The sequence below is a fragment of the Eschrichtius robustus genome, chromosome 4, assembly GCF_028021215.1.
Source record: "Eschrichtius robustus isolate mEscRob2 chromosome 4, mEscRob2.pri, whole genome shotgun sequence".
NCBI lineage: Eukaryota > Metazoa > Chordata > Mammalia > Artiodactyla > Eschrichtiidae > Eschrichtius > Eschrichtius robustus.
In genome coordinates this window covers 58,712,401-58,737,254 of record NC_090827.1, presented here as the reverse complement: position 1 = coordinate 58,737,254, position 24,854 = coordinate 58,712,401, and positions in this window count along the sequence as shown.

The following is a 24,854-nucleotide window of genomic DNA, read 5'->3' as shown; positions in this document are numbered from 1 at the left end:
AAAGCCCGCAGGTGGTAGCCAAAATATTGCCTTTCCTACTGAGAAGCCAGATATGGGAGAAAGTAACTTATACCTGCAGGGCAGTGGGCTTCTCAAAACAGCCCAGAATTAGACACTTAGCCATTCCAGCAACACTGACCACTCCAGGGCTCTAAGTCACGTGTTGCCTCTAGAAAACCGACAGAGGCAGGAATGGGAGAGAACACATGTTTCCTGTGGGCAGCCTCACTCCCAAAAGGAAAGAGGAACAAGCTGGGCTTCACGTCCCCAGTCTACTCTTTCAGGGAGGAGGAAAGGAGCGGTGAGAGAAAAGTGAAGAGTGCTTTAGCTGCAGGAGCTACCTCAACGTGGAAAGATTAAGAACAAGGAAGGACACTTCTCTTCTTTCCTTCTGGTTCTAGTTTGAGTTCCCTCCAAACAGTCAAAGACTTGAGTGCAGGAGGTTTATCTGCGGTGTCTGGAGCAGAAGTGAAGGAGTGGGGAGAGAGATGGGAAAAATGTAGATTGTTTTTCCTAGAAGCAGTCTCTAGGCAGAGTTTGGTGTGCAAGGTGTTTCTGAGGGATCAATGTCTGTGAAAGGAGGCAAGGGGTAGTGGGATTGGGCAGTCACACTGGATGCAGACCTGACAAAGCCAAGGTCAGCCAGGAAGGGTGTTCTGGAGCAAACATTGCCCATAGCATCATGCTGCATGGCACCAAAATGGCCACACCTTTGTGCTCTCATCTCACGTAGTCATCAGATGTGGGCTTCCCAGGAAGCGCAGGACCTCAGGTGAGACAACTCTGGGACTAAGGTAGACCCGGAAGGAGCTGACGTCTGGAGCTGCTGGTCACAATGTCTGGATCAGGACAGTGCACCTCTTTGTCTACCACCGAAGAAAGCCAATACAGGTGAGCAGGATACTGCTGTAGGCAACTATGGTTCAAGTCCCCTGGGGACTCACAGAGCATCTGCTAAGAATATGCCTCAAGATTGTCCTACCAAGGGATGGGGGGGCTACAGTATTTCTCCACTGACTTCCATCTGTCATTAGTTGAGGGATACCCTGAGGGTCATTCAGTCCTTGGCACTTCCAGGCAAGCACCTTTAGCACCAGAGAAAACCCTCAGGCCGAGCAGCTCAGATAGATGTTTGAGAAGGGAGGCTGCCCATTGCAGCCACAGACCAGCTTGGAAGTGACAAGGGGGATGTAGAGCAGGATCTACAAACAGCATCTGCCATACCCCTGAATATGCCTAGCAATGCCATCCACTCTAAGGTAAAATTAGGTAGCATTCTGAGTTTCTGCTGAATTTTGGGGGTGTAACCAATGGATCTATGATTCTGTGGTTGGTCCAGTTCCAGAAAATGTGAGCTCTGGTATTCATTCTAGTAGCAGAGAATGAATACAATGTGAGTGATGACTGATAGGGCTGTGGGTGATGTGAGACATTAATCCCATTGAGGACAGCAGTCTGCAATTCAGGTTGCATTTCGGACAATCTTTGACTTTCAGTAGGGATGTTGAGTCTACTCTGTAAGAACAAATGTTTGACTTTGGGAGGTGTTTGGGCCTCTTCCTAGTCATCTAGTAGTTCAATATTAGCCATTCTGCACCACACACAGTGAAGAAATCCTGAAAGGGACTGAACCTGAAGTGCCCTAGCTCACTGGGGGTTGTCCAGCAGGATTCCACCTCTTCCCAACCTCTCCGTGAGTGGTGTGATCTACCAAAATGAAAGTTACACGTGTGAATGCCTACAGACAAATTTCCAGAAGCTGAGCTTCTTGTATGACCCACCACTCCTATGTCTAAGCCTCTAGAATTCCTACCCATTTATTATAAGTCTCCAGTGATTGAAATATAAGTCTTTAGTGATTGTTGGCCTACAGCTGATGCCAGCAGGACTGTTGTCTTCCCTAGTGTTTAAAAGGGAGCTATTTCTTTCTTCCGAAATCAGGGTACCATGGATCCAGTGGAGAGAGAGAGGCTTAAAGAGCTGGCTGGGGGATGCAGACTGTTTGAAGTGCTTCTATGTTTTGTCTAGAAAGCAATGGCTTTTGGACTATTTTCCAGTGTCCTTCTGCCCTGCACAGTTCAGAATGTACAAGCCATCCGTGCTGTCCAGGAAGCTGACTGTTCCTCCTTCTGCATGAAGAGAACATGGTCCATTTGTAATTACTTTTCATTTTCAGAATATGCACTTCCAGTAGTCTGTGCGGTATAACTTGGCTAAGAGTCAAGTTAAAATTTGCAACTAACTATTTTTGTCGTTAAGAAATTGTAATTATATAATAAAATGAACTTGGAAAGGCAACAGTGTCTTATCATTATACCTAGAAAGTATGACAAAAACAAAAATATTAACACGTGTGTCCCCAGCCCACTTACTGCCCCAACTTGTGAAAGAAGTTCTGTCAGTGTCCACTGAGCTCTTACACGCCCTACCCCCCGCCGACTCAACCTGGGCAGAAGTTCCTGGATCCTGGACCTCTTTAGACAAAAAGGTAAACAATAGAGAAGAAATACTTAATCTGAAATTTGAAGCATGCCCTACTTCATCCTCACCATTTCAGTGAATGGCACAATCATTTTCCCTTGGTCCACATAACGAATCCATCAGCAAATCCTGTAGAATTTAACTCTAAAATATTTGGAATCAGCTCATTCTTTCCTCTCCATGGCCACATTTCTTAACTAAGTACCCTCATCTCTCCATAACTGCCCCTCCTGCATCCATTATTGTTCCATTAAAATAATTCTCTTCAAAGCAACCAGCATAATCTTTTTTAAAAGAACTCAAATTTATTCATGTTATCCCTCTATTTAAAACATACCTTGACTTCCCACTGCTCTTAGAATTAAATCCAAGCTTTTAAGCCACTACAAAACCCTACATGATCCTACCTGCTTCTTCACTTCACCTCATTCCATTTCCCCGCCCTCACTGAATTCCAGACACCGTGAGCTTTGTCGTAGATCGGATGCTCCTAAAAGGAGAGCCCGGGACAACTATTTGTATGCTCTAGTTTATTTTGGAGGGAATCCCAGGGAACACAGTGAAGAAAAGAGAGATGAGACAAGGAAGAGAGTAAAACCAAAAAAAAGGTGTTTTAACAAGTGGGTTACTACTGTGGGCAACTGGGGCTCAGTCCCACTGGAGACCCTCAAAGAGCTGCATGGAATGCACTTTGCATTGTCTAGTGACAGGCAAGGAAACTGGGGTATTCACTCATCCACTCCCATTCCTCACTGACTGAGGATCACTGCTGGGAATGTTGACTCTCTGGTACTTCATCCCCATGTTACAGCCAACCTTGTTCCCATAGCAATGGGATGAAGCCTGAATCCATAGCCTGAATTTGCTGCAGAGCCTTCTCTTGCTCTGACTCCTAAAGCATGATGGTACCTCCTTAGTTGGGCCATGCTGGCTCTTGATCCTTGTTATTAGTTTAGAAGCCGTGAGGAGAGATGCAGTCAAAATTTAGGACAAGCATCATTTTGCAAGGCACCTGTCTCAGGCGAAACCTATGCATGTTTCCAGATAGTGGGGGGCCTGTTATGCTCCAGTAAGGGGCCATGAGGCAAGTCCACCATCCCCAGAGTGTTCGGGGGAATGTGGGCATTTAGCGTTCTTAAATGCATCCCACCAGGTGTTCTTGTCACAGTACTTACTTCTTCCTTATAGGGCCAGACTTTAGCATAGGAGATTTTCTGGGACTATGAGTTCAGCCTTATTTATAATTCTGCTCTTCTACAATCAGGTATTGGATCTGATTTTTATCACAGTCTGCCCTCCAACTGCAGGAACTGACCTCTTTAAATACTGCCTGGGGAGGCCCTTTAGTTTTCATATAGTGACCGAGTTGGTAGTTAGCTGACGTGAACCTGTCATTTTCTGCCTTGAGAGCATCAGCATCACTTCATAACCAACTGGCTCCATGGTCCCTAAGCTTTTCATTGTCCCGATATCTCTGCAGATTGCATAAGCCAGTGCATCCCCTTCTACCTGTATCCCAGCCCAGCTGGCCACAGATGAGCGTCTTGGTAATTGTGATGCTACAGCACAGCCATCCCACTTACCACAAGCAGTGAGGTTAGAAATCACAGGCAAAACTCTCTGAGTCTGCTGTACTTTCTTTTTAATGTTTAAAGATTTAGAAACTGAGGCCGAAACAAAGTGGCCAAAGTGGTCCTCCAGCTAGCTAATGGCAGAGCTAAGCCTAAAATAAGTCCCATGAGGGGTACTGTTTCTGGCAGCCCAGGTATAATAGAAACCTTCTATAATATTTTGATCCAACAGATCATTTCTTTAAGGTGTATAGTGTTCTTTTTTTTTAATTAATTAATTTATATATATATATTTTTTTTTTTTTCGTATTTTTTCGCTGTGTTGGGTCTTCGTTTCTGTGCAAGGGCTTTCTCTAGTTGCGGCAAGCGGGGGCCACTCTTCATCGCAGTGCGTGGGACTCTCACTATCGTGGCCTCCCTTGTTGCAGAGCACAGGCTCCAGACGTGCAGGCTCAGTAGTTGTGGCTCACGGGCCTAGTCGCTCCGCGGCATATGGGATCTTCCCAGACCAGGGCTCGAACCCGTGTCCCCTGCATTGGCAGGCAGACTCTCAACCACTGCTCCACCAGGGAAGCCCCTGTATAGTGTTCTTGATGTTCTTGGTGCTCCACCCCTTTACTGGCTGGTGCACCCATCCCCCACATGCTCTGAATGTTGGCTAATAAAGTTCACAGCTGCTCCTTCTCCAGAGAATTGGCTCTGGGCAAACAGAAACCTGTGGGAGGCTGCACTACACCTCCTCCCTCTCCCACGCTCTCACCTGGGCCAGACCTTCCAATGACTAGCTTGGGGCATAAGAAGCCAGCCCCCTTGCCTTGAGGTGCAACTAGTTTTACGGTGGAATTTATGCTTCAGAATTCCCAAAGGTTCAGACTTAAGTGAGATCCCAGTGAGCTTTTTGCTTAGCTTTTTCATCTGCTCTATCTTGCTTCCCTCATTTTCTTAAGAGTACTCACCCAATTAATCACTTAAAAATCCCCATCATAGGTCTGCTTCTAGTGAAACCAAACTAAGACAGTTGGTAGAGGAAGCAGACGCTAAGGATGAGATTCTGAAGTTGGATTGCTCACTATCTGTATGGCACTGAGTATGTGAAGTAGTAATAGTTCCTGGCATGCTGGAGCTCTGGGATTGCTAAAACTAACTGGAATGATGTATAGGTGGAAGAGGAAGCTCTAGTTGGTACAGTGCCTTGGGCATTTGAGGGGTATGGTAGAGAGGGCAACCAACATTCATTCCACAATCTTTATGGTTGCTAAGACAAACTCAGATATATTGATCAATGATTTAAAGAAAGCTTCAAGAGTCAGGTGGCCTCCTTGACAACATTTAAAAAGACCCATATCCTTTGCAGCTGAAGGGAAGACACAGCCGAACAGGGTCAGGGCTAAGGTGCGGCAAAAGAGGCACCTAGGGCACAAAATTTTAGGAGGCACTTACACTCGGGGTCGTGCTAGAGCAAGGTCAGTACTTGCATGGCCTTGAGTATGAGCACCTCCCTAAATTTTGTACCCTAAGTGCTTTACTTGCCTCACCCTAGTCCCAAACCTACAGCTGAAGATCAGACACAAGTGTTAATTTTAACAGAGGCAGAACTTCAGAAATGGCTGGATTCCCAGCCCGGTCAAGAATCCTACACCAAAGTTGGGGCTCTAATAGGGAAGGATTAAGACCTTGAGATTTGGAATGGTTGTATCTGGGGAGATGGACTTGAGAAACTTGAATCTTCTGATCCCTTTGAGCCCTCTGGGCTTACAGAAGTAGTTCATGCCCTTTGTTGGAAGGTAGAGCACCCTCCTTTCCTTGAAGACTACGCAGAAGCCTCAAATGAGACACATGCCTGTTAAGACACTTGCCCTCCTCAGCATCTGTCCCCACCTGATCTCCTGTCCACCAGACCTATAATTAGGGTCAAATCTCAGCAGGGCCCTCCTGGGGAAGTGATGGGCTTGTTCTGGTGGGTGAGAGATGTCAAAGGAGCTACAGAATCTGGCTAACAGACAGGCATGAACCAGGAGAGCATACCTGGGAATAGATCCTGTGGGGGTTGGCCCAGCTGGGGAGGAACTTAAATCTGGATAAGTGGGATTTGGTCAAAATGAAGGAACTCTTCCTTGACACAGGACTTAATGCCCTGGAAAGAACACTGAGTGACAGTGCTGGGATGGCTTTTGGAAGCTTAGAAAAAGTGATGGCCCACATTGAATGAAGTAGAGATGGCAGAACTGTCTAGGCAGCCTATTGAGGAAGGGATAGTGCTAAAACAGATCTACTGCAAAAGACTTGACCATGATCTACTCTATAAGAGCTAATCATGTTCCTCAGCCAAGTCTGCAGGATGCTCTTTAAAAAGGCAATAATGAATGCACCTGTAAGAGTGTGCCAACCTTGATGGAAAGCTATCCTCTATGAGCTGCAAGTTACAGTAAGAGATGCTGTTATGGACCTGGGCTCCCTGGAAGCGATGGAGATGATAGGTTCCCGGAAGAGCAGAGGCCAAGTGACCACACTTAACCCTCTGAACAAGGTGGACATAATGACCATAATGGGCAAAAAGGTTGGATGACTCTCAGGGAGACCTGACCCATAGTCATCTCTGGGGATGGCTCACACAAAATGGCATTCCCATAGAGCAGCCCACAAGGATACTGTTTAATATAGAAAATAAAAAGCCGTCAGGAACACATGAGCAAAAGTGTGATGTCAGTTGCCCCAGTAGGAAATGATGATCTCTTGCTACCCTTTTCATAATTTAATATTCTGGGGCCTTAGTTAACTTAGGAGTTGGGTTTGTTACCCCAATTGGTACTATCTTTTTCTTCCAGATAGGACAGTGGTTTCTGCTCTTATACCAGGGATATACACTTGCTCCTAGATGAGCCCTTTCATGTTTGGATGAATCCACATGCCCACCACCATGTTTATATGGTTCACCAGGGTCCTTTCCAGGTTGCCTTGCTGCTACCAATCAATTTTTCCTCACAGAGTTTCCTACTCTGTGAAATGAATTCTAATTTCCCAAAAAATTGGAAGTACATTTACTTCTTTGCTGCTTTACATAAGTCTTCGGGCATATAGACAATACCCAAAATGCTGATATGGGATAGAAACTAAGACTATGTCATCTTAATGTAATCTTGAATGTTTAGATAGTGATTCAAGCAAGGTTTCTTTTAAGAGCATTGAGTCTGACTCTCACTGCATCTCTTTTTTGGTGTTTAAACATTTTTTTAAAATGAGGATGTAGCTCCTTGATTGGCAAAGTGTTGGCAATGTTTGAAGCAGAAGTTCAACTGTACAACAAGCAGTTGACATACCATCATCTGAGCATGCTTGTATAATCCAAAATTTAGGGTCATTCCCTTTATTTTCCTTACCAGAAAGTGAATAAGGCTTCCTGCTAATGGGTACCTCCAAGAGTCCCATTCCTGCTGGCAGACAAAAGGCATCCAGAGCCTGATTCAGCAGATTTGTGGTCAGGACTTTGAACCAATTTAAGAGCGTCCTTTTGAAATGGGGGCCAGAGGGGACTTCCAAATGCCTTGAGGTTGCTCAGTGTCCTCAACTAATTATACTGTCCTCCCAAATATGTAAAAGAGGAACTAGGCCCATGTAAAAAGAGTGGGATTCCCCTTTTGGCTCACGGTGGATGTTTAAGCCTTTATTCTGAACATAATGTTCTTTCTTCCCCAGTTCTCCTCCTTCTTCAATCCTTTCTGCCTCTTTCCTCTTATAAAATAAACAAGGCAAGATTGCACTTATGGGCCCGTCCCTGACCAGCAATTAGATCATCCACAAACCTTCTTGGTTTGGACGTTATCCACCACTCATGTCCCCACTGCTTGGGGGTGCTAGAAGGGGGCTGAGATGGGGGGGGGGCGGGTAGGGTAAGAGCATCCTGAGTTCTACGGCCCTATAGTACTTACTTGAGATGAATACTCTCAGACAGGACCATATTTCTTGTCAGTAAACTATTCAGAGAATCACAGAATACTCTGTTGGTCTGGATATTCCAAGCTCTATCTGCCCCAACTGTCTCATCTTTTAAGCAAGGATCCTGAGATCCCTGACTATAAACATAAAATGAAAACTTACTAAATGTGCATGGCTTGATCCTGAGAGGGCTCGAGGGGCTCACCTGAAGAAACCCAAATAGCTCCTGTAAGAGCTGAAACCAGCAAGCAGGTTTCCCTAGGCAAAGTTCTTACTTGGAGAATGCAAGACTGTTTGTTTATGGATGTTCCTGTTGTGGCCCAGCTGACTTCTAGATCAAACAGATGTATGCCCAAACAAAAAACTCCCCAAGCACTTATTTCTAGGACATCATCCCCACCCACAGGCTTCTGAACACAATGGGTCCAGGGCATTGGGTCTGGGCTTTCCCACCCCTCTCCTCCACCTCTCTCTACCCCCACAAGTCCAGTCTTTGGGACAGAATTCGCTATACTCAAACCAACAGGCTGCTCTGCGAGGTCCTTATACAGTTGACTCTTGAACAACGTGGGTTTGAACTGCATGGGTCCACTTACACATGGATTTTCCCCTCCACTAAATAGTACTACAGTACTACACAATCTGTGGTTGGTTGAATCCAGGATGCAGATATGGAGGGCTGACTATGAAGTTAAGTGTGGATTTTCAGCTGCAGGGAGGGTTGGGGTTCCTAACCCCCAGTTGTTCAAGGGTCAACTATACTATTGACCAAGTGGGTTCCATCTATACCACTCGAGTTTGCAAGTGTTTCTATCTGGTTTTGTGCTTCCAGAAATCCTGCAAAAAGACCTGGTTGGTGATTAAGGAATATACTTCTTATAAAGTTTTAGAGCTGATACCTGTCATGAATAAGACTGGCCCTGCATTTTCAGTACTCACCATCCATCCCGGCAGCCCCCAAGGCATTCAGTTGCTATAGGAGTGACTATTAGCTACAGTGAGAGTCTTCCCCTTTCATCCCTATATGAACATTTCTCCTCCAAGTTATGGGTCATTACTAACATTTGCATAGAGTTCAGCTGTTTCCCACCTGCTATTATGCCAATTCAGTTGATCTTCACAACCATGTGAAGTCCTAAATCAAAAAGATCTTAATCTCTCTGCTATTAGATTTCTAATTTATTATAAAAGCAATAAGTGCTTGCTCAAGATAACTCAAGGTGTGCAGCTAGAATTCCAAGTCTGACTTATTCATATCAAATCCAGGGTTCTTCCCACTGTTTCATGCTATCTTACTACATGACTTCTTCCTAGGTGTTTAATTTATATTTTTTAATTTAAAAGTTAAAAGATGTTTTCTTTATGCTATTTACTAAAAGATACCTTCACAATTATGGAGTCAGCTATTGGCCACTTCCAAATTACCATTTTCTGCCTTTAGCATATTTTATGATCCTTAAAGTGAGACCCACACATTCTTTTTCTGTGGTAGCAAGACTGCCCAGTTAGAGATCTTTGTTGGTGAAGGAATCAGTATCACCTCTGTTCTCAGTGTCTGAGTGGTTCTTACCTTCCTTCCAACCTCTCCCTTACCTCTCTTACCCAAACACCTCTTCTACATGACATAGGTGACAAACGCCTGGAAGTTGGACTTACCTTTCCATGTTCTACTCCTCCTTCTAGGTCACCCATTGAACGAAATGTGAAATCTAACGTGAGAATAGGATAGACTCAAATCACACTGTCAAACTCAGTGATCACCAGAGACTCCTGAAGACCAGAGCTATACCAAGTCATACTGTAACAAATTTCTCTGGTTCCAGCACTATAATAGATAACTGTGATGTCTGCAGAGCACATAATAATACTTTTCTCTTAAACTTCTTCTCATTTTAGGGATAAGTTCATAGAAGCCATACTTATATTACATAATTGTGTCTCCCTGGCATTAGTAGAGGCTGGATAGATCCTGTCTAACCCAAAGAGGATCAATCAGATCTTCTCCAAGGACATGGAGTTAAGTCAGCATGTTAATGGGTGGTTGGAAATATAACATGTAAACTTAAGAAGTGTGGAGTGGTTGTTTTCCATCAATAGCCTAGGAAAGCAGACAAAAAGTATCTGACTATGTAGAAACAGAGATGGGAGAGTTCTGGCAGCTTACCAGGCTTAGATTCTTGTCACTTTCTGAGGTCCAGCTGACTTCATAGCTCTAGAGTCTGTTCAACATCCTCTCTCTTTAAAAAAAAATAAAAGTTGGTTTACTTGACACTAGAGAGTCATAACTTATAGAGCTGGTTAAATTTATCCATAAGCTTCCTCTTTATCTTGACTTCTCATTCTCTTGAACTCCTGCCAGGGTCTGGAGTAGAAACCTTGCAGAAAATTGATTTTTGCCCATGTGTTTAATCCCAGTTTCTTTCCCGCCTGCTTCTCTCCCCACCCTCCAAGCCACATCTTCTTTTTGATATTGTTCTTTCAACCACGTCCACTGCTGACTATAACTCTCATTTTTCTTATAAATAAACTTATCTATGTACATCCCAGCAAAATAGACTACCTCTATACTTTTTTCCTCTAATTAAAACCTGGACATACTAATTTCTTGGTCACTCACTTGAGAGGAATCTGTCCATTCTCCCAGAAGACCTTGAAATTTGGCATGGAACTCAGTATCAGTGTCCTGGTTCTGCCTTGTCCACAGATAGGTCATGGGTCTTCAGCTAGTCTGATCACCTTCCTCAGGTACTTGTTATACCTGTCATTATTGCTATCATCTTATGAAACCTACCCACCCCATTTCCAAATGCTCACAGATTCATTTAGGATTTGGGAATCTGGATATGGTCATACTCTTTGACTTGACTCCTGTCATCCTAAGAATATTCATCATCCATGTCATTGTCTCATCCTTTATTCTAGTCTGTTTTTTAACCATCTATTCCCATGGTCTTCAGGTAACAAATATGAATATGCCTTTGTGGCAAATACTGTGGATTGCCTGCCCTATGGGCACTCACCTCCCCTACAGTTTCTTTACTCAACTGAGGCTGATACTTGGTTACCCAGCCTCTCTGGCAACTAGCTATTGGTGGCTAAGTGACCCAGTTATGATCATAATCATAAGAAAAATGTTTGGAAATGTTTCCTTAATTGATAAAAGGAGAAAAGTCAGGGAAGAGACCCAGAGTCTCCTTTTCTGCTTTTGGACTTTATCATGTGAAGATATGTTGCTTGGAGCTACTGTAGTCATCCTGTAGCTCTGACCAGTAGTTCTGACTGACACCTGAGGTTGGTAGAAAAGACAGATAGAAAACTCTGGTTCTCAATGACATCGTGGAGCTTCCAAACCAACACTGCAACCAGCTACTTCTGGATTTCTTGTTACTTGAGAAAAGTACACTCCAAATGTTTGTCACTTCTAGATCAGGACCTTTGCTACTTGCAGCGGAAAGCAACTTATATACACTATGAGTACACCAAGAAGCTTACTGGGAAATAACAGATAATAAGAGTCCTTGCCCTTGAGGAATATACTTTAGTGAGGAGGTAGTCATGTGAACTAAAAGTACATTGTATTTGCTAGACTAGTGGTGAACTAGACTGTTAAGTTCTAAGCTGACAGGGTTGGTGTCTGCTTTGTCTGTTGCATCCCTAAAGCCTTCTGTGGCAACAAAAATATTGTGAGTGCTCAAAATAAAACTGAAGAAAGGGTGACAAGAAATAAAATCTCAACTCCTGTGTGCTTGCACATGTGTAAGGTGGGTGAGCATGCTAGAACTTAAGAAGGATCACTGACTTTGTGACTTATTTTAGGTGGGGGGTAGGTGTATGATTGTGCTGAGGTAGGAAAAATCAGTCTTCTAGATTAGACCTCTGTTTTTTAAATTTCTTTAAGAAAGGGTGTGTGTGTGTGTGTGTGTGTGTTATGAGCGAGAGAGACAGAGGCAGAGACCAGTGGCCAATCTCCACTGAATAAAACTGGTTTTCTAAAATGGTACAGATGAACCGGGTTGCAGGGCAGAAGTTGAGACACAGATGTAGAGAACAAACGTATGGACACCAAGGGGGGAAAACTGCGGTGGGGTGGGGATGGTGGTGTGCTGAATTGGGCGATTGGGATTGACATGTATAAAGTGATGTGTACAAAATTGACGACTGATTAAAAAAAAAAAAACAAACTGGTTTTCTAGATGTGATACAATTTTTCAACTGGCAATCAGGCCATGTCATAAGCTCATTCTACAAGCTTGTGTGTTACAAACATTACTATTTCCAACATAAAATTTTGAATTAAAGTACCACATTTTAGTGACAATTTCTATAAAACATCAAGCTAAATGAAATTAATACCATATATTCTTGGAGTCCCACATCTTAGCCAGATTTATATGCATTTGGTACACTTTATTGCTGTATATGTTTAGTACTATTTGACTTCACTTATACTAATGTGTTAGATAAAACCTCTTAAAAGGAGAAAATAAAAATTAGGTATTATTCACACCAAACACTGAAGTACCACTCTTTTTACCTAATCTTAGGGAGAAAAAAATATTATAGGAAAGATATCTAAGTTTTAAAAATTATATCATATCCAAAAGTGGAACTGGAGTCTCAAATTCCTGTCTGATTAATAGTTCCCTTTATTGCTCCCTAAATGCCAAAATTTCACTGTAGATGTAAGACATATAGTCTTTCAGCTCAGTGTGCCATGGAGCTCAAGTGTGGCACATCTATGGTGGCAGCACTTTAGGAAGAAGAAAAATAGCATCAAAAACACTAAAGTCCTACAGTAGAGGAGGTTAGAAATACAAATGTTGAAGCACTAAAATCTCAAAGTAATAATATCCCTAATTTTATTAGCAAGAAGATATACAAGCATAGCAATGCATGATAACCCAGCATTTCTGCCTCTTTACTATTTGCAAGTTGCAAAGCACCGTAAACCAGTGGTTAACGGGAGTAGGCTAAGGGGCTACAACATGGGCACAAGAAGTCTCTGCTACAAGACTTTTCTTTGTTCCAGGTATTATGCTAGGCCCTGGAGATATCTATTAACTTGCTAGTCTCAGGATTGCTTTACACTCAAAAATTATTGAGGACTCCCAAAAACTTTTGTTTATAGGGGTTGTATTAATTGGTATTTCCTATATTGATATTGAAACTGTACTTCTTGATAAAGCACATGAATTTAAGAAAGAAGAGCAGACAAGGTTATACTTTCTTCCACCCAAATTCATCAGCCTCCTACAGGGCATCCCTAATTGGGAGGTTTTGCTCTTGTTATATAGGGAGAGGAAACCAATACCAATACCAAATGTATCTCAAAGGGAAGGACCCTATCGCATGCTGGAAGGGAACACCAAGCTTGTTTTCCCTTGAGCAAATACATCAGTTACAAGATTTGAAAAGCTGTGCCTTTGGTGCAATGACTTTAACAAAGATCTAAACACCCAATGGACTTAAACTATCCTTTTTTCTAATACCATGGACTGGGTGCCCTCTCCATTCCCACCCTGGAGAAATCCAGGAATAAAAAAGTTGATTAAATATATACATACATAAACTGTATTTAATTCAAACTTAAGGTAAGCACGGAAAGTATAAGTGTCTTAGCCCTAGAAAGCAGAGAGTACGGCAAAGCTTACATGTAAACCTGATGTTAGAGGTTGCAATCCCAGGGCAACAAGAGTGAGAGAAAGGGATGTGAAGAAGGGAAATACGGAAAGAAATCCTATAAAGTAATAAAGAAATCCTATAAAGTAATATATTATCAAGCAAGCTATAACTTCATACAAATTCACAGGGGGTTGCTTGGATACAGGAGACATCTCTGAAAAGGCCATATGAAAGCTGTCACTGGGTCTTGAAATCTCTGGTGGGGGATCAGGAGGAAGGAAGTAGCATTTGTCAGCTCCCTTCTGCCTCCCATTGGTCAATATTTTATTAAGGAACAATAACTCACCTACACTACCAGATATGTTGCTTGGCCATTCCAAGCACCTGCCAGGTGAGCTAGAGCCTCCATGGGTCTGGTTAAGTCAAACCTTGGCAGTGAAGCTGCTATAGGTGCTGCTATGATGGCACCACAGAAGCGGTGCCCTGGAAGAGGATAGGGCCACTGGCAGTATTTGGAGCAGCAATGACCACTGAACAATGTTGGGACTGGAGCTGAGCAACTCTGGGAAGATGCATAAACAGTCTGGCATAAATGTCACTTGACTGAAATGTGACTTCATGCATACATCTGGAATTTAAGAATGCAGTGGCCACGATTTGTACAACATTTTATATCTAGGCATTTGCCAGTTATTAGAAACACACAGGGACAAGCAGCCTAGGATGAACCAATAGTGTAACCAATGTAGTCATTTTTGCACCCCCTTCAGAATCCACCCTGCTTTACTTAATGCGTTAGAAGATAACCTTGCTTATAAATTGTTTGAGGCTTATTTGTTACCCAACTAGAGAAAAACTGGTTATCATTTTCCTTTAGTTTCTTTTCTTATTTTTTGAGTCCTGTGATGACTGGTACTGTCTGGAACATTGTTGGATTTTTTTTTTTTTTTTTTACAGTAAAAAAAAAAAAAAAGGAACAAATACTAGCAGTCACAATTAACGGTCAAGAGATAGTTCACTGCTTAGTTGGTGGTCTCTGGGCATCTTTACTTAGATGGATGATTCTTAATAGTGCTATGTTGTGTAACTTAGAGTCAAAAATCCCCAAATGTCACAATACATCAGAATTTCAAGGCTTTTTTCATCTAGGGTCCATAATATGCTACCTACATAAAGCAATGAGCTTTTTATGGATCTGGGATTCCCGGTAGCTGTGTATTGTCCTTTCCTTAACAGAGAAAACTCTTTAAAACAGTGGTTGAGAGGGAGGAGTCAAGATGGCGGTGTAGGAAGACGATGGGAGGAGCCCCAAAGTGAACCGGTAGGACATAGGGGGACTGAGGGGGGAGGAGAAGTGGAGGGCAGAAGAGATCAGTGCCCCTGAGGCCAGGGAGATGAGGAGACTCAGCTGGGAGGGACTCTCTGGGAAGAGGGAGAGGAGTGGAAGGCCATCACTTGGCCCACTTGGGCTGGGGAGCCTGCTGAGCTCCCAAGCTGCTTCCCTCCATCCAAAGCCCATCCAGGCCACGTGGGTCCTGGAGGCATAGGAGGGGGGCCTGGGAGATCAGGAGTGGCAGGTGGGAGGAGCCATCCAGGAGGAGCGGGAGAGGAGTGGAGGGCGATTGCCCTGCCCACTGGGGCCCGGGGAGCCTGCTGAACTCCCAGGCCGGTCCCCTACAATCCAAAGCCCCCTTCAGGCCTGTGGGTCCTGGGGGCATAGGAGGGAGGCCAGGGAGATCAGGAGAGGCAGGTGGGAGGGGCCCTCCCAGACCCCAGACTGGAGGAGCAGGAGAGGAGAGGAGGGTGTTTGCCCCACCCACTCGAGCCCAGGAAGACTGCTGGGCTCCCACGTGAGGTCCCCTGCCCTCTGAGACGGGGGTGGGGGTCACACCTGGGCCCCATCTGTTCCTTGAGCCTAAGCCCCACCCCTCACAGACCCCAGGGCCTTTTCCAGCCTTGTGGATCCTGAGCATTGGCCCTGCCCAATGCCCAAATGTCACCCTTGTTTAGGCCCTGCTCTTCACAGCCAAGGCCCTCCCCCCACCTTTTTCTTTTCTTTTTTTTCCTTTCCCTTCTCCTCTTTTTTACTACTGTGGTACTGATGTACCTTCTGGTTGTTGATTCATCTATATTTTTATTTTTACATTCTTTCTAACATATCTGCTAGTTTCCTAGTCTAATTTTATTTTTTACTTCGTTATTTTTCTCTTTTATTTTTCCCACCCCACGTGGCTTGCAGGATCTTTATTCATGAGCCTTGGGTAGGGGGGAAGGTCCTGTGGTGGGAGCTCCGAGTCCGAACCACTGGACTAACAGAGAACCTCAGACCCCAGGAAATAGTCATCGGAGTGAGGTCTCACAGAGTTCCTTATCTCAGCACCAAGACCCAGCTCTACCCAATAGCCTACAAACTCCAGTGTTGGAAGCCTCAGGCCTAACATCCAGTAAAACAGGAACACAATCATACTCATTAAAAAAAAAAAAAAAATGAGATAGCAAAAAAAATGTCACAGATGAAGGACCAAGGTAAAAACCCACAATACCAAATAAACGAAGAGGAAATAGGCAATCTACCTGAAAAAGAATTCAGAGTAATGATAGTAAAGATGATCCAGAATCTCAGAAATAGAATGGAAGCACGGATTGAGAAAATAAATGTTTAACAACGATCTAGAAGAACTAAAGAACAAAGAGAGATGAACAACACAATAACTGAAATGAAAAATACACTAGAAAGAATCAATAACAGATTAATGGAAGCAGAAGAATGAATAAGTGAGCTGGAAAACAAAATGGTGGAAATAACTGCCAAGGAGCAGGATAAAGAAAAAAGAATGAAAAGAACTGAAGATAATCTCAGAGACCTCTGGGACAACACTAAAGGCACCAACATTCGAATTATAGGGGGCCCAGAAGAAGAAGAGAAAAAGAAAGGGTCTGAGAAAATATTTGAAGAGATTATAGTGGAAAACTTCCCTAACATGGGAAAGGAAATAGTCACCCAAGTCTAGGAAGCACAGAGAGTCCCATACAGGATAAACTCTAGGAAAACCACACCAAGATACATTTTAATCAAACTAACAAAAATTAAATTCAAAGAAAAAATACTAAAAGCAGCAAGGGAAAAACAAAAAATAACATAAAAAGGAATCCCCATAAGGTTATCAGCTAATTTTTCAGTGGAAACTCTGCAGGCCAGAAGGGAGTGGCAGGATATACTTAAAGTGATGAAAGAGAAAAATTTACAACCAAGATTACTCTACCCAGCAAGGATCTCATTCAGATTCGATGGAGAAGTCAAAAGCTTTTCAGACAAATAAAAGCTAAGAGAATTCAGCACTACCAAACCAGCTTTACAACAAATGCTAAAGAAACTTCTCTAAGCAGGAAACACAAGAGAATAAAAAGACCCACAAAAACAAACCCAAAACAACTAAGAAAATGGTAATAGGAACATACATATCAATAAGACACTGATGAAAGAAATTAAAGATGATACAAATAGATGGAGAGATATACCATGTTCTTGGATTGGAAGAATTAACATTGTGAAAATGACTCTACTACCCAAAGCAATCTACAGATTCAATGCAATCCCTATCAAACTACCACTGGCATTTTTCACAGAACTAGAACAAAAAATTTCACAATTTGTATGGAAACACAAAAGACCCCGAATAGCCAAAGCAATCTTGAGAATGAAAAATGGAGCTGGAGGAATCAGGCTCCCTGACTTCAGACTATATTACAAAGCTACAGTAATCAAGACAGTTTGGTACTGGCACAAAAACAGAAATATAGATCAATGGAACAGGATAGAAAGCCCAGAGATAAACCCACGCACATATGGTCACCTTATCTTTGATAAAGGAGGCAAGCATATACAGTGGAGAAAAGACAGTCTCTTCAATAAGTGGTGCTGGGAAAATTGGACAGGTACATGTAAAAGTATGAAATTAGAACACTCCCTGACACCATGCACAAAAATAAACTCAAAATGGATTAAAGACCTAAGTGTAAGGGCAGACACTATCAAACTCTTAGAGGAAAACATAGGCAGAACACTCTATGAGATACATCACAGCAAGATTCTTTTTGACCCAGCTCCCAGAGAAATGGAAATAAGAACACAAATAAACAAATGGGACCTAATGAAACTTAAAAGCTTTTGCACAGCAAAGGAAACCATAAACAAGACCAAAAGACAACCATCAGAATGGGAGAAAATATTTGCAAATGAAGCAACTGACAAAGGATTAATCTCCAAGATTTACAAGCAGCTCATGCAGCTCAATAACAAAAAAACGAACAACCCAATCCAAAAATGGGCAGAAGACCTAAATAGACATTTCTCCAAAGAAGATATACAGATGGCCTACAGACACATGAAAGAATGCTCAACATCATTAATCATTAGAGAAATGCAAATCAAAACTACAATGAGATATCATCTCACACCGGTCAGAATGGCCATCATCAAAAAATCTAGAAACAATAAATGCTGGAGAGGGTGTGGAGGAAAGGGAACACTCTTGCACTGTTGGTGGGAATGTAAATTGATACAGCCACTATAGAGAACAGTATGGAGGTTCCTTAAAAAACTAAAACTAGAACTACCATACGACCCAGCAATCCCACTACTGGGCATATACCCTGAGAAAACCATAATTCAAAAAGAGTCATGTACCACAATGTTCATTACAGCTCTATTTACAATAGCCAGGACATGGAAGCAACCTAAGTGTCCATCATCGGATGAATGGATAAAGAAGATGTGGCACATATATACAATGGAATATTATTCAGCCATAGAAAGAAACGAAATGGAGGTATTTGTAGTGAGGTGGATGGAGTTAGAGTCTGTCATACAGAGTGAAGTAAGTCAGAAAGAGAAAAACAAATACAGTATGCTAACACATATATATGGATTCTAAGGAAAAAAAAAAAAAGGTCATGAAGAACCTAGTGGCAAGACGGGAATAAAGACACAGACCTACTAGAGAATGGACTTGAGGATATGGGGAGGGGGAGGGGTAAGATGTGACAGGGTGAGAGAGTGGCATGGACATATATACACTACCAAATGTAAAATAGATAGCTAGTGGGAAGCAGCCACATAGCACAGGGAGATCAGCTCGGTGCTCTGTGACCACCTAGAGGGGTGGGATAGGGAGGGTGGGAGGGAGAGCGACGCAAGAGGGAAGAGATATGGGAACATATGTATATGTATAACTGATTCACTTTGTTATAAAGCAGAAACTAACACACCATTATAAAGCAATTATACTCCAATAAAGATGTTAAAAAAAATAAATAATCTTGAATGTAAATGGATTAGATGCCCCAACCAAAAGACAGAGACTGGCTGAATGGATACAAAAACAAGACCCATATATATGCTGTCTGCAAGAGACCCACTTCAGACCTAGGGTCACATACAGACTGAAAGTGAAGGGATGGAAAAAGATATTCCATGCAAATGGAAATGAAAAGAAAGCTGGAGTAGCAATTCTCATATCAGATAAAAATAAAGATAGTCACTAGAGATAAGGAGGGACACTACATAACGATCAAAGGATCAATCCAAGAAGAAGATATAACAATTATACATGTTTATGCACCCAGCATAGGAGCACCCCAATACATAAGGCAAATGCTAACAACCATGAAAGGATAAATTGACAATAACACAATAATAGGAGGGGACTTTCACACCCCGCTTACACCAATGGACAGATCATCCAAACAGAAAATAAATAAGGAAACACAAGCTTTAAATGACACAATAGACCAGATAAATCTAACTGATATTTACAGAACATTCCTCCCAAAAGTGGTAGAATACACTTTCTTCTCAAGTGCACATGGAACATTCTCCAGGACAGACCACACCTTTGATCACAAGTCAAGCCTTGGAAAATTTAAGAAAACTGAAATCGTATCAAGCATCTTTTCTGACCACAACGCTATGAGATTGGAAATCAATTACAGGAAAAAAACTGTAAAAACCACAAATACATGGAGGCTAAACAGTGCGCTACTAAATAATCAAGAGATCACTGAAGAAATCAAAGAAGAAATTAAAAAATACATAGAAACAAATGAAAATGAAAACACGATGACCCAAAACCTATGGGACACACCAAAGCAGTTCTAAGAGGGAAGTTTATAGCAGTTCAATCTCACCTCAAGAAACAAGAAAAATCTCAAATAAACAATCTAACCCTACACTTAAAACAACTGGAGAAAGAAGAACAAAGAAAACACAAAGTCAGAAGAAGGAAAGAAATCATAAAGATCAGATCAGAAATAAATGAAATAGAAACAAAGAAAACAATATCAAAGATGAATAAAACTAAAAGCTGGTTCTTTGAGAAGATAAACAAAATTGATAAGCCATTAGCCAGACTCATCAAGAAAAAAAGGGAGAGGACGCAAATCAATAAAATTGAAATGAAAAAGGAGAAATCACAACCGACACTGCAGAAATACAAAGGATTATAAGAGACTACTACAAACAACTATATGCCAATAAAATGGGCAATCACGAAGAAATGGACAAATTCTTGGAAAGGTACAATTTTCCAAGACTGAACCAGGAAGAATTAGAAAATATAAACAGACCTATCACAAGTAATGAAGTTGAAACTGTAATTAAAAATCTTCCAAAAAACAAAAGTCCAGGACAAGATGGCTTCACAGGTAAATTCTATCAAACATTTAGAGAAGAGCTAACACCCATCCTTTTCAAACTCTTCCAAAAAGTTGCAGAGGGAGAAACACTCCTAAATTCATTCTACGAAGCCACCATCACCCTGATACCAAAACCAGAAAAAGATATCACAAAAAAAGAAAATTATAGATCAATATCACTGATGAACATAGATGCAAAAATCCTGAACAAAATACTAGCAAACAGAATCCAACAGCACGTTAAAAGGATCATACACCATGATCGAGAGGGATTTATCCCAGGGATGCAAGGATTCTTCAATATATGCAAATCAATCATGTGATACACCACATTAACAAATTAAGGAATAAAAACCATATGATCATCTCAATAGATGCAGAAAAACTTTTGACAATATTCAACACCCATTTATGATAAAAACTCTCCAGAAAATGGGCATAGAGGGAACCTACCTCAACATAATAAAGGCCATATATGACAAACCCACAGCAAGCATCATAATCAATGGTGAAAAACTAAAAGCATTTCCACTAGGATCAGGAACAAGACAAGATGTCCACTCTCGCCACTCTTATTCAACATAGTTTTGGAAGCCCTAGCCACAGCAATCAGAGAAAAAAAAGAAATAAAAGGAATAAAAATTGGAAAAGAAGAAGTAAAACTGTCACTTTTTGCTGATGACATGATACTATACATAGAAAATCCTGAAGATGCCACCAGAAAACTACTAGAGATAATCAATGAATTTCGTAAGGTTGCAGGGTACAAAATTAATGCACAGAAATCTCTGGCATTCCTATACACAAACAACGAAAAATCAGAAAGAGAAATTAAGGAAACACTCCCATTTACCACTGCAACAAAAAGAATAAAATATCTAGGAATAAACCTGCCTAAGGAGGCGAAAGACTTGTACTCAGAAAACCATAAAACATTGATGAAAGAAATCAAAGGTGACATAAACAGATGGAGAAATATACCATGTTCTTGGATTGGAAGAATCAATATTGTGAAAATGACTATACTACCCAAAGCAATCTACAGATTCAGTGCAATCCCCATCAAATTACCAATGGCATTCGTCACAGATTTAGAACAAAAAAATCTTACAATTTGTATGGAAACACAAAAGACCCCAAATAGCCAAAGCAATCTTGAGAAAGAAAAACAGAGTTGGAGGAATCAGACTCCCCGACTTCAAACTATACCACAAAGCTACAGTAATCAAGTCAGTATGGTACTGTCACAAAAACAGAAACATAGATCAATAGTACAGGACAGAATGTCCAGAGATAAACCCACGCACCTATGGGCACCTAATTTATGGCAAAGGAGGCAAGAATATACAGTGGAGAAAAGAAACCCTCTTCAATAAGTGGTGCTGGGAAAACTGGACAGCTACATGTAAAAGGATGAAATTAGAACACTCCCTAACACCATACACAAAAATAAACTCCAGATGGATTAAAGACTTAAATGTAAGACCAGACACTGTAAAACTTTTAGAGGAAAACAGGAAAAACACTCTTTGGCATAAACCACAGCAAGATCCTTTTTGACCCACCTCCTAGAGAAATGGAAATAACACCAAAAATAAACAAATGGGACCTAATGAAACTTAAAAGCTTTTGCTCAGCAAGGGAAACCATAATCAAGACAACAAGACAACCCTCAGAATGGGAGAAAATATTTGCAAGTGAAACAACAGACAAAGGATTAATCTCCAAAATATACAAAGAGCTCATGGAGCTCAATATCAAAAAAACAAACAATCCAGTTAAAAAATGGGTGGAAGACATACTGATGGCCAAGAGACACATGAAAAGATGCTCAACATCACTAATTATTCGAGAAATGCAAATCAAAATTACAAGGTATCACCTCACGCTAGTCAGAATGGCCATTATCAATAAAGCTAGAAACAATAAATGCTGGAAAGTGTGTGGTGAAAAGGGAACCCTCCTACACTGTTAGTGGGAATGTAAATTGATACAACCACTATGGAAAGCAGTATGGAGGTTCCTTAAAAAACTAAAAATAGAACTACCATATGACCCAGCAATCCCACTGCTGGGTATATACTGAGAAAAACCATAATTCAAAAAAAGACATGCACCACAATTTCACTGAAGCCCTATTTACAATAGCCAGAACATGGAACCAACCTAGATGTCCATCAACAGATGAATGGATGTAGAAGATGTGGCACATATATACAATGGAGTATTACTCAGCCATAAAAAGAAACGAAATTGAGTTATTTGTAGTGAGGTGGATGGACCTAAAGTCTGTCACACAGAGTGAAGTAAGTCAGAAAGAGAAAAACAAATACCCTATGCTAACGCATATATATGGAATCTAAATTTTAAAAAAATGGTACTGATGAACCTAGTTGCAAGGCAGTAATAAAGAGGTAGACATAGAGAATAGACTTGATGACATGGGGTGGGAGGGCGAAGCTGTGGTGAAGTGAGAGTAGCATCGACATATATACACTACCTAATGTAAAATAGTTGGCTGGTGGGAAGCAGCAGCATAAGCACAGGGAGATTGGCTCGGTGCTTTGCGATGACCTAGAGGGGTGGGATAGGGAGGATGGGAGGGAGGCTCAAGAGGGAGGGGATATGGGGACACGTGTATGCATATGCCCGATTCACTTTGTTGTGCAACAGAAACTAACACGGTATTGTGAAGCAAATATACTTCAATAAAGATCTATTAAAAAATAGAAGTGGTTGATTCTTTAAAATACATGACATACAAAGTAGGACTCCTTCAAGAACGTCAATTATCCACCATTCCATTTCACTTTAGTGCATACCATCTTTGAAGATCTAGATTCTAAATATAGTTTAACCTTACAATCTGCCATCCCACATTCTTGAATAGAAAAGAAGAGAAGTAGATGGTCAAATGCTCATTCCCATGAGGATATTTTTATCAGAGCTTTTAGTGTGTGTCATTTATCTCATCCTATACAGCTACTGCCTCCACATTTCCTGTCCGCCCACTACTTGATGCAATCCTGGCAACTTTCTGGATGCTTTAAGAGGACAGTTTATCAGATTGATTGTTCACAATGCATAAAAGCACATCATCTGTCATGTGTGAATGCCTAAATAGCACTCTTCAGCATGTCACTGGCTCAAAGCCTACTACTCATGCACAGAGGATGGCCAGCAGGCCCAGAGGCTGCAGAAGGGAGAGAAACCTTTTGAATACATGAACACTCAACAGCTCCAAGGCTGGGGGCTCATGCTAGTGATGATTACCATGCTAGTAATGGTGATTTGTGAGGCCCCAAAGAAAGAGCCCCCCTTCCCTTCCAGCTACACCAACCCAGCTCCTATAACACAGTATTCCCTGACTAGGCAGCCTTGGTAATTGATATCCTAACATCAGAGATGCCTTATTTGAGTTAAGGGGTTATCCTTTTCAAGGTGGAGGTCTTCTGCAGGGCAGAGGCTACTGCTATTGCCCACTGGGTTTATTGGGATTGGAATCTTTAATTCTCTTGCCGAAGTGCAAGTAGATAAAAAATCTAAGTGATCCTGGATGAGACAGGGAAAGAGAAAATTGAGAGCAGGGAAAGTCAGTCCTGGTGAGGTGGGAAGTGGGGTGAGATTCCTCAGAGTTACCCCTGTCGGGTATGGTGAGAAAAGACCAGTGACCAGTTTCACCTTTGCCACTTTGCTCAGGTTCATCTGGGAAACATGATTTATGAGACTGAGGATGGGGGGTAATACAGAACTACTCAAATTTCATCACTTCATTCTCTCATGCAATCTTTTTAATGCCCTTCCACCAACTGCAACAGTCTCACATCAAATGCACACTCATAGCCTATGTCATGAGCAGCAACAAGGTGTTATAAGTTAGTTATTATTAAGATAAATAATTTAAATCTTCAGCCATTTACTCTTGCTCAGTTAATAAATTTAATAAGAACTTTGAACGGGATTACATCCTCCCCTGTTTCAGACATATTCTTGGATAGAACAGAAAGGGTGAATAATAGCTAGCCTGCCTTGCTTTGCACATAAACCACAGCGTATCTCACCCATGTCTATGGAATCATGCCCAAATTCCACAGCATGCTCTACAAGGCCTTCTGGGGTCTGAGCCCATTAGCTTCTTCAGCATCAATTCTTGTCACACCTTCATTTGTACCATTTGCTCCTGACATACCAAAAGGCTTGCTATTTTGCCAAATATGCATTTCCTCAGTCTAAAATGCTGTCCTTCACCCAGTGCCTTAATTTCAGAGCATTTCACTTAATTATACTCTGATCAAGTATTACTGTTTTTAGGAAGTAAGACTTTCCTCACAAGCTCTCCCCTATAACCCCATTTTCATTTATAGAGGACCCTTCTTCTGGGTTCTTCTCATATATTTACTTCCCCTGTTAGTTCTCTGAGGTCAGAAATTGTCTTATTTTCTCTTTCTCCAGTATCTACCACACAGTAGATGTTCTTATTTGTTGGTTAAGGGGATATAAAAAACTCATACTGCCAAAACATTTGTTTCCATAAGTTATTTAGATTCTATCATC